This window comes from Eutrema salsugineum, unplaced genomic scaffold (assembly GCF_000478725.1).
Source record: "Eutrema salsugineum unplaced genomic scaffold, Eutsalg1_0 scaffold_6, whole genome shotgun sequence".
In the NCBI taxonomy this organism is placed as follows: domain Eukaryota; kingdom Viridiplantae; phylum Streptophyta; class Magnoliopsida; order Brassicales; family Brassicaceae; genus Eutrema; species Eutrema salsugineum.
In genome coordinates, this window is record NW_006256547.1 from 11426389 (window position 1) to 11437418 (window position 11030).

Genomic DNA, 11030 nt, shown 5'->3' on the forward strand with positions numbered 1-11030 from the left:
ACATTATATTGCGAACGAAAATATAAAAACGATTGGAAACTTACATGAACATAGAATTCTCAACCTCAGTTATATCCGGGTTGAAAACGAATCACGATATATCACCACAGTCTCTAACAACGATCTCTCCTATCAAATGCGAAAACTATATGTATAAAATATGTAATCTATAGATATAAAACTGTAACTATGTATAACTATTTGACTTAATTGCAACTATACTAACCTTTATAATTATCGATTCTCCATTCACTAAGAATACAAAAGACCAGATCAGTTGTTCTAACATTCTATTTTTTCACAAAGCTAGTTGTCATGTTGTTAAACACAACACACTTAATGACAACATTTCTGCACACAATTATAAATATTCAACATGTCAATATCATCTTGGTAAATACAAATAATGCCAATGCACTAACCTTGTGTTTCGGAGATGGATTCAACAGATAATCGTCTCTTATTGGTAGAAATCGATTAAACATTCCAAACAGGTTCAACTTTACTGATATGTTCATAAATTGCATCATTTAGCTTACATATTTCATTGCAAATCATGTCTTATTTCATGCATTTTAGGTCTTTAGGCATTGTTTTAGGACTTAAGAGTTGCATTAGGTCCAAAGGAGTCTTTGCATGGTTTGGAGTCTTAAACAGGTACTTTGGAGTCTGTTTGGAGCAGAAGAGTTGAGACCAGGTGTTTAAATAGAGTTTGGAGGTTCAAAAATGGTGAAATCAAGATTTTGGAGTTTATCGGCTAAGGCATGTACCAAAAGAAGCATTTTACTGGCTAAAATTGCTTACCGGGAAGGTTCCCATCGATCAAAACATGTACCGGTGGAGGAGGTTTTATCGGATGATGTATGTGCCTGGTTCGTAGAAGTATCAACCAAATTGCTTACGGGGTGGAGTTTTAGTCGGATAAAGGCTGTGTCGGATCAAGTGCTGCATCGGCTGAGTTTTATGCCGAGACGGGTTGAATTTTCTCGGATAAAACGCTTACCGCAGAATAGATTCTCGGCCAAAAAGCCAAAAGACTCGGCATAAATCTCCAGTTCCCAACACACATCAAAGATCAACGGTTTGGGGAGTCTTAACGTCCGATTAAGCTTCCAGGGTCTTCATGAAAGTTGGAGAAGATTGAGTTTTAGTTCCATAGCAGTTGGAATCAGTTGATTCGGATCAGTGAAATGAGAGTTACAGCCATCAGAAGACGAGCCGGTTTCGCTTCCATTTTAGACCAATCCGATGTGCTTCAAATGTTACGCTGGACGATGCCTTTCCTCTCCGATTTAGTTTCCGGGGCCTTCATTAAAACTCAAGAGTATGGAGTCTTTTTTCCAGAACACTTAAGATCACACAATTTGGAGCTCTGAACTGGAAGATAACGCTTCTGTAATCGACGTGGGTCTAGAAGTCTCTTTCTAGTCGTTCTGATGTACTGTAAAGATCGGCTGTCCGGGAGACCCTCAATTCCTCGGATGCAAATAAGTTCTTCACTAAAGTTTGAGCTACTGGAATGATCTTTCACGTGTAGGTGGTTTCATATCATTTAAATTTGTGAGCTGGAAGTTACAAGAAGCAGAAGACACGCATATCAGTTCTGGTTTCAAGGAGCAAATCTGTGCTAAGTGTTTCACAAGAACCTTGGCTTGGACACCTCGGGAAACCTATACTGATGGTCATATTCACAAAAGGTTTGGTCTCTACCTCGACCATAAGCCTCGCCATAACCCAAGTCGAGGCATTTTATCGTCACAAGCTTCTCCTGAAACGACTAAGTATCAAGGCTGTGATCTTCAAAGTCAAGAAATTCTGCTAAGTGTTGAAAAACACCCCCGACCAAAGAGCCTCGGTATGGCTATACCGAGGCTATTTTTACAAAAAAATTTTGGTCAAACCTCGGTCATTTACCTCGCCTAAAGCTGTACTGAGGAAATGCATGGAAGGAAGTTCAAGAGCACGAATTTGACTAAGTATAAAACACCTTGGCTCAAGACCCTCAGTACAAGGTTAAGCCGAGGGTACTTACGAATGAACTTGGCCAAAACTCGATCAAAGACCTCGGCACAGCTCATACCGAGGCTTTGTCATACATGGTTCAGCTCACAAACATCTCTCTCGTCACAATCTTTTCACGTGAAGATCAAAGACAAGGACCCGTGCATGTTGTTGAAATGTTCATGCATTTTCAGCCCAGATGCAAGACACCCTCGCCATAAAGACCTCGACACAAGACTTTTCCAAGCCGAGGGTGTGATCCAAATACCCAGCAAGACCGGTTCAGTGCCCGGTTTGTTTCGGGCTGACCCGGTTCCCTTTTAAAAACTATAAATACCATTTTCGCAAAAACCCTAAGTATCTTTTATGCCATTTTCGTTTCTTTTGCCTCTTTAGTGTAAAGACTTTGATTCTAAGAGATATCTCTCCTTTCTTAATCGATTTAAGAGTATTTCTTTGCATCAAATCATTTCTCCTTCTCATTCAAAGCTTCTAATCATGCTTAACATCACTCCTTGCAAAAGATCAAGTGTGTTAACTATGATTAATGAGTAGATCCATCTTAAGGTCTTAGATGAGTAGGTTAGGATGCTAAGATATTAGATTAGAGAGTTTAGGAGTTAGATCTTGCATCATCCATTCTCTAACAAGCTGTTCTCAAAGCTAGATCTTTGCACATCATTCTGGTCTAGATCTTAGGCTTTTCCTCACCCAAAAGGTGTTTGTGAAAATGCCTGAACCAAGCTTGTTACAGGTTTAAGTATTTTTCATCTTGAGAGTGATTGTTTAATACTTAAATGACTTATTATACTGATTCTTAATGCTTGTTGATTAATGCTTCTCAAATGGAAATTTGGTATGAAAGAGGATTAGCATAGAAGTTTAATTCCTTCATGAGAGGATTAGCTTGCTCAAGAGTTTATGTTAAATGGTTTTTCTTGATTGTTTGCTCATTTAGCTCACTAGTTTATCATCAAAGAACCCTTACCATCTATCTTGTCTAAAGCCTTTCCTTCATCATATCATATCATTATCATCTTGCGTATTTGTCATTGCTTGTCTTGTTTGTTTCATTTCCATTGATCACTTGTTTAATACTTGTTTTAGTTTCATTTTAAGCACTTGTCACAAACCAAACTCATCATTTTGCTTGGATTAAGAAACTATCATCATGAACTAGTGTCTACCCACATATTTGGATTGATAACCCTTTGTATCACATTGACAAGGGATTGATAACCCCATCTAAAGCCTAAAATCCTCTAGTTATCAATTGGTGCCGTTGCCAAAGTGTGGTTTAGCATTAGTTTTTGATACTTTCTTGAGATCAAGCCTTTTCCTTTTGTTTTACTAAATACTTTGCAAGTTCTGTCTTTGTTTCCAGGTGTATGAACACCAGATCAAATTCTAGAAGTTGTGGTCCACCATTTCCCCTCAACGACAACATAAACCTCTTGGTCCGAAGAAGGAATAAACAGCGAAGGGAAGAAGAACAAGCTGTTGATATGGAGCATCACGTCGTTGATATTGAACAGCCGGTTCAGAAAGAGCAACACGCTCAAGCACACGGCCAGGGAGCTGGTATAGGATTTCAGCAGGTTCATGTGCCGAATCAGCAAGCCAATGTCCACCAGGGACAAGTTCAGGGCCATCAGAATCAGGCACAGCATCCGCAGAACCAGAAAAGGCACCAGGCCAATGCGCAGCAATACCAAAGGGCTCAAAGATGCCAAGGACACCAACCAATCTATGTGGTAGCCAATGATACATCCAATGCTCACCAGAACAGAGCTGGTATTGTTTGTCCACCAGTGGAAAACAATAACTTCGAAGTCAAAGCATCACTGATTAATATGGTCCAAAACTCTAAGTTTCATGCCAATGGAAGACCCATTGGACCATATTGATCAGTTTGATAGGGTCTGCAACTTGACCAAGATAAATGGAGTCTTAGAAGATGGTTTTAAGCTGTGGTTGTTTCCCTTCAGCTTGGGAGACAAAGCAAGACATTGGGAGAGGAATCTACCAGTTGGGAGCATTCAGACTTGGGAACAATGTAAAAAAGCTTTCCTCACCAAGTTCTTCTACACAAGCCGGACAGCCAAGCTTAGAAACCAGATCTCTAATTTTACACAGCACTCAAATGAAACTTTTGGAGAAGCATGGGAGCGGTTCAGGACATACATCAATCAGTGTCTACACCATGGGTTTTCTGAAGCTTCTCTACTCTCCACACTCTATAGAGGGGCACTACCTCAAATCAGAAACCAATTGGATACAGCTTCCAATGGTAACTTCTTGGCAAAAGAGATTACAGCTGCTAAGGAACTTGTAGAGAACCTGGCAATGTCTAATCACACATATGGTGAGGATTATGACAGAACAAACAGATCTGATGGTTCAAGCTTATAGCAAAAGCTTACTAGAGAAGTTAAAGAGATGAGAAATGAACTTGACAAGCTGAAGATGGTTTCTCAAAAACCAATCCATTATATTGGTGAATTTGATGAGTCTCCAAGCTTTGAGAACATCAATGAAGAAGGGTTAACCCAAGAAGAGTTGAACTACATTGGGAACTAGAACCGATACCAAAGGTTCAACAACTTCAATGCCAACAACAACTTGTCTTATAGGAGCACTAATGTGGCAAACCCACAAGATCAAGTGTATCCTTCTTAGCAGAACCAGCAAAGCTTTGCCCTTAGGCCTCAGTTTCAAAGTTCTTTTCAATTAAAGCAACAGTTTGTGCAGCCACAACAGCAGTTTGGTCAGCAACAGCAGCAGCATCAGGGTACAAACTTCAGTTCTCAGCTGCAACAAAGCAAAGCACCACCAGGGTTCAGTCAGCAGCAGTTTCAGCAAACTCAAGCGGTTCAACAACAGCAGCAGATGGATCCGGACCTGTGTGGAGTGCTACAGCAGTTGTTACAAGGACAGCAAAGGGTTGAGAGTGGGTTTTCTGATCTGGGTTCAAAGTATGCATCCATGCAACAAGAGATAAGGGAGCTTAAGCAGAATCAAGCCTCTACTTCAAGAAACCAAGGAGTTCTACCTGGTAAACCAGATCCCAATCCAAAGGAGTATGCTAATGCCATCACCATGAGAAGTGGCAAAGAGCTACCAGGTCTAGAAAAAAACAGAGTGCTCCTTGAGGACAATGAGCAAGTTGGTGGGGAGACAGCCCCAAGGGATGAGCAAGAGGATGAAGCTTCAAAGAAAGGAAAAGCTAAAGAGGTGGAGAAGGAATCAGAACCTGAGAAGCCTTATGTTTCACCACCTCCTTATCAGCTGAAACTTCCATTCCCTGGAAGGTTTAAGAAGCAACTCTTAGAAAAGGCTAGAGAAGTTTCTGAAAAGCAGCTTAATGAGACCCCATTCACCATGCCTCTCATAGAAGCTTTCCTCATGATGCCAAATCTTGGAAATTTTTTAAAAGATGCCATCCTCAACAAGACAAATGAGCTAACAGGGGATGGTTGTGTTGAGTCATGAGTGTAGTGCAATCATACAAAGAAGGGCAATCCCTAGAAAGCTATCAGATCCAGGGAGCTTCACACTTCGTTGTGCCATTGGTCCTTTGATGTTTGCTGGTTGTTTATGTGACTTAGGAGCATCAGTAAGCTTGATGCCGTTTTCAGTAGCAAAGAAGCTGGGATACCGAGTGTTCAAGCCAGTAAGGATCTCTCTAGTTTTGGCTGATAGGTCTGTTAGACTACCAGTTGGAATGCTTGAAGATCTACCAGTCAAGATAGGCGGCTTTGAATTCCAACAGACTTTGTGGTCTTGGAAATGGATGAGGAACCCACTGACCATCTTATCTTAAGCAGACCCTTCCTTACCACTGCTGGTGCCATCATAGATGTAAGGGGCGGCATGATTGAACTTCAGCTTGGATCAGAGAGACTCAACTTTGATGTGAAAGAGATGATGAAAAAGTCCACCATAAAAGGACAAGTCTTCTATGTGGAAACTATGGATGAGCTTGCTGATGAGCTCTTAGAGGAGCTGAACACTGAAGGATATTTTGTTTCATTTACGTTATACATATAAAAATTAAAAATTGCCGAAAATGCAAAACGGGCTAAGATTTAGGATCCGCGTCCTTCTAAACGGGTCATTTTAAAAAGATGATGATCCTCTTTGGTTTTGTTTTTTTTTTGTTCGTAAAATACATTTTTATACAATAGCATTCATTGTAATATATCATGTAACACTGAGGTTAAATTCTGAATGTACTTCTCCTTTAATATTATAAGATGTAAGCAAATTCTGAAAATACAATTCAAGATTGATTTCTATATTTAATCTCTCTAAATAAAAAAAATGTAGATAACTTTCTTACAATAAATGGACCGATTATATATAATGGGATTCAATAAAAAAAATGATTATAAATAATGTGGTTTGATTGATTATCTGTTCACAATGAAATTAAAATTATTTTTCTTTATATATAAGTAGTGGATTGGGTAATTTTTATTTATTTTTCTTTATATATAAAAATAATTTATTTCTTTTGTTTTATGTATATACTAGATAAGGTTCTGCTTTTATAATTTAAAATTTATAACTTGTGTAAAAAATATCTATAACAAATAAGTAAAATGAAATGTGGAAGTAAATGAAATAAAACTGAGAACAACAACACGAAATCATCCTACGATATAGAACTCTAAAACAGGAATCACTATTTATTTATTTTAAATCATTTTTTTCTATTATATAGTTTTCAATTAAATTTTGTCTTACGTCTTTTATTTCTTTTTTTATGATATTTATTATTATTTTATTTTATTAGTTCTGCTATTATGATAAATTACATTTTTTATTTTTATGATGAATGAAAAATATCCGTAAAAATAAAATTTATGATAAATTATAAAATTAAATTCTGTAATTTTTTTATTTAGTAATTTTAAATTTTATGATTAAGATCTGGTTATTAATTTTTCTAAAATTTTATTTTTTTTTCTTTGTTTTCCAACTTTTATTTTTTCTTTCGTATACTAATCAGTTTTAAAATTCTTTTTATTTTCATTATTAATATTTTTTTTTTTGTATTTTCATTAACTGTGATTTTTATGATAAATTTATATTTATATTTTTATTTTGTTTAATAACATTACATATTTATATGATAAATTGATTTTAAATTTAGGTTTATATATATTTCGAATTAATATTTGCTTAAAGAACGATTAACATGTTTTGTTTTTTCTTTTTTTGTTCAATAACTTTACCTTATAAAAATAAAAATATATATCAATTTTGTTTTTTTATCCTTAGTATTATATGTCAAAATTTAATTATATATTTCTTACATATGTCAAAATTTGATCAATAAACTTGACGCATGTCATAATCAGGTAAGTTAGCAACTTTGAATCATTCTCATTTATAATATATATATATATATATATATATATATATATATTAGATAAGTATCCACATATATGCGGGTTTGGAATTTATTCTGTAAAAAATTAAAAAAATAAATTATCCATAAAAATATATAATTCATAAATTTAGGAAAAACAAATTCTGATAAAATAAAGATATACCTTGAAAAGAAAGTACAATGATAGAAGCATATTCTGTTTAATTGATCAAATATTAAATACTCCCTCCGTTTTTTTATACATGTAGAAAACTCGCGCAGATTAAGATAAGTTTTAAAATACCTATTATGACCTTATTTATTATTAAAGTCACCTAATACGAATTATTACACAGCTTATTAAAAAAGGGTATATAAAGTCATTTTCTACTAGTAACTCTCTAGATTGACGAGAACGTCAATTATTTTGGTACAAAAAAAATCTTAAAACGTCAGGTAATAAAATACAGAGGGAGTAATACTTATCATTAATTAGATATTTAACAATCATTATTTCTCTCTCTTGATCATTATATTATTTTCCAGTTGATTTGAGTTGTAGTTCAAATATCACTTTTTGATGTCGTTTTGATATACGGTGTTAAATTACACTTATGCCATTAATAAAATAACCTTTTCTGATTGGTCTATTTTATTTAATAAATTTGTGATTAAAAAAATTATTTTGTAAATAAAACCCAACAAAATGTAGATCAGAGCTCATAATTGAAAAACGGCACAATACAGATTTTTTGGTCAACAATGAAATATCTACATAGCTACTTATTGGTAAACAACAAAATTACACAAACTGCATTGGTGATAACACCTGATTTTGACCATATTTATGGATCACTTTCAGTATCTTATGCATGTGTTTTCAATCAGTTTTGAAGGTTTTATAAGTGTTTTCCATTTTTTAGAGTTTTAAAAGACTTTTCAGGTTATTTAGGCAAAATCAATGTAAATTAGAGAAAAATTCACTTTTGGGCAATTTCGGACCGTCAGAAATTTCACCTGATGAAGACTTTCTTACTGTCCGATCATGCTCACATTTAGACACCAGATAGAGTTCACAACCAGTTTTCCAATGCAAGTAGAATCAAAGTAATCTAACGGTTGGATCATAAGTTATTTCCAATTTATTGAAGACATGTTCTGCAGTCTCGCGAAAGAACCAAGAGAAGGAATGAAGTTTGGAGATCATAGGCCAACCACCGCGGTCCAGGAGCTCGTGACCGTGGTGAACAACATCCTGGCCACGCCTCAGAGCCTTCAGCCATGGTGGACCCATATTTACCAGCCTTGGAGAGTCCAATTCTGCGACAAGCCCATAAACGGCCTAATGACCTGTTTTCAAGCCCAACTCTTTCTCTCTGCAAAAGAAGTCCTAAGGACGACAAGAAACACTTGGAGACCTATAATACCTAATTTCGTGTGTGCTCCTTTCCCCTTGATAGGGAGACACCCAACTTTTGTTTCTTAGGTTTAGATTAGGGAGATAGAGATTTTTCTCTTGAACCTTTGTTATTTCTTTTCATATATCTATTCAGTTTATGCAATCCCTTTTACTTTACTGTTTTTCTATTTCAAAACCAATGATGATGTTGTCAAGCTCAGCCATGTATGAGTAGTCACCTTGCTGGGTGAAGAGGGCCATCGAAAGGGACCCCATGACCGATGACATCTAGGTTTTTTTGGTTAAAGGATTTCGATTTTAAATGATTCTCCCATTCATCCAAATCTCAATGCGGTAATGCTGGAGTAGCTAACCAGTGTCCGATCCTAGGTTAAATCCGAGCAACGAGAGTGTTGTATCTTGATTGCCTGAACTGGATCTTATGGACGTCACCGTCGTAGGAGACGAAAGCTACCTACGGAGGATACATAAGCCGAGATGGATTCCGAGCTAAAATGCATGATCTTATTCTGGCATGAGAGCGAGAGTTAATTGCCAAGGATAAGTAATTAGATGATTAAGGTGATGAGAGTTGGCTAATCTAACAAGTGTCTATCCTAGTTTCAGAGTCATAGAAAATCTTTACCTAGATTCCTTGTGTCATAGATCATGAACCCTAATGCCCAACACGTTTTTCATCTTTGTTTTGATCTATTTTTATTTCTTGTTTAGCTTAGTAAAATCGTGACACCAAAACCCCACAAAAAAACCCATTAGTCTTTGACTTTGATTACTAATCCAGTTTGAAGTTTCTGCAGGAAAGACAACTCTCCCTGTGGATCGACACCCTAAGTACTATAACGCACGGCTGTGCACTTGCAGACACTAGAGTTTATAAATTTAAAACTATTTTATGAACAGCAACCCTAGCTCGCATCAAGTTTTTGGTGCCGTTGCCGGGGAGAGCATCGTTCTTGCTTCTGCCAAACTTCATAGGTTAGTTAATCCGACTCTTAGACACCCTTTTTCTTTTAAATTTTCTTTTTGTTTTTCTTTGTTTCAGGTTTCTGGGACATGCATTCACCCATGGAGCAGAGGATATGATTGGGCGAGGGTATCACAACCCGTGTGCTGCTCATTATCAACCCTCTTTGGCCCAGTTTCTGCGAGAAATCAAAGTCTGAGTTACTAGACAAAGTTAAGTGTTTTGTTAGAACACTTTCCTGTAACGTTGATGTAATTTGTCTAACAAACTCAAGAAGGGCGTGAGTCAAGGAGATAACAACCACCGTAACCCCTATAATCTGCGTGTTGCTCAGAACTCTCACACCTTTGGCGGATCAAACTGTCGAGATGAAGTGTATCCGCCTCCTTTGGTGAACCACTGACCATCTCACATTTCTCCTCATCAAATTCTGGACCAGGATGATGAGACTCATCGATTAAGTAATCAACTTAGTCAATTAAGTCTCCAGCTTAACCGAGTTGATGCTATGATGAATCAGATGCATAGATCTCATGCTAACACTATTGCTGCCATTGGTATGAAGCTTGATTCCACCTACATTGAACTCAACCAGAAGTTTAATGATCTTTCTGAGCGTGTGAAGTCTGTAGAATAGCAACATCTTAAGACTTTTGCAATTCTAGAAGAAAGAACTGAAGCTCTTGAAGAAGAGCAAGGAATAGAAGTTCATAATTCTCTTTGTGATATCAAATCTGATGTGATTCAAATACCAAAGCCTACTACAGAGGGAACAGGTATTTCGAAAACTGATTCATCTGGGATTTGTATTCACGTTGGGTATCTTTCTTCTGCAGCTCTATTAGGTTTCACACCCAGTTTTCCTCTTCAAGTGGAAGATTTTCTTGTTCCTAATGATTTCCATGCTATGGAGATGAGAAAGGATTCAACGAACTCTCTTTGCCTGGCCATAAGCAGTGGAGAAAGACCAGTTTTTGATCCTGGAGAAGCGACAAAGATCCCTGAAAATGTCCTAGAAGAAGGTCCACCCTTCACTTCATCAAAACATCAACCAAAGAAGTTCAATGTGCAACAAGATTTCTTTTGGTGCACACTTGATCTTTGCTCATATGGGACGTGATCAAGACTCAAATGGAGCCAAAGTGAAGCATAGATGGCCCTCAAGACTCTTTCCTCAAGACTTGTCACAAGGGGAAAGTATTGAAGATTCATATCCCATAGAAGTTCCAAGACTAGTCTTTGATCCTGGAGGAGACAATTCCTTTCTA

The 11030-nt window shown here is 36.7% G+C and overlaps 1 non-coding gene across 1 annotated transcript; it reads right to left on the reverse strand.

The window, feature by feature from the left end:
* Positions 1–4104: 4104 nt before the first annotated feature.
* Positions 4105–4211, reverse strand: LOC112083596. Its single transcript, XR_002897732.1, has one exon. It is a non-coding gene; the product is annotated as a small nucleolar RNA R71 (small nucleolar RNA).
* Between the last annotated feature and the right edge of the window lie 6819 nt (positions 4212–11030).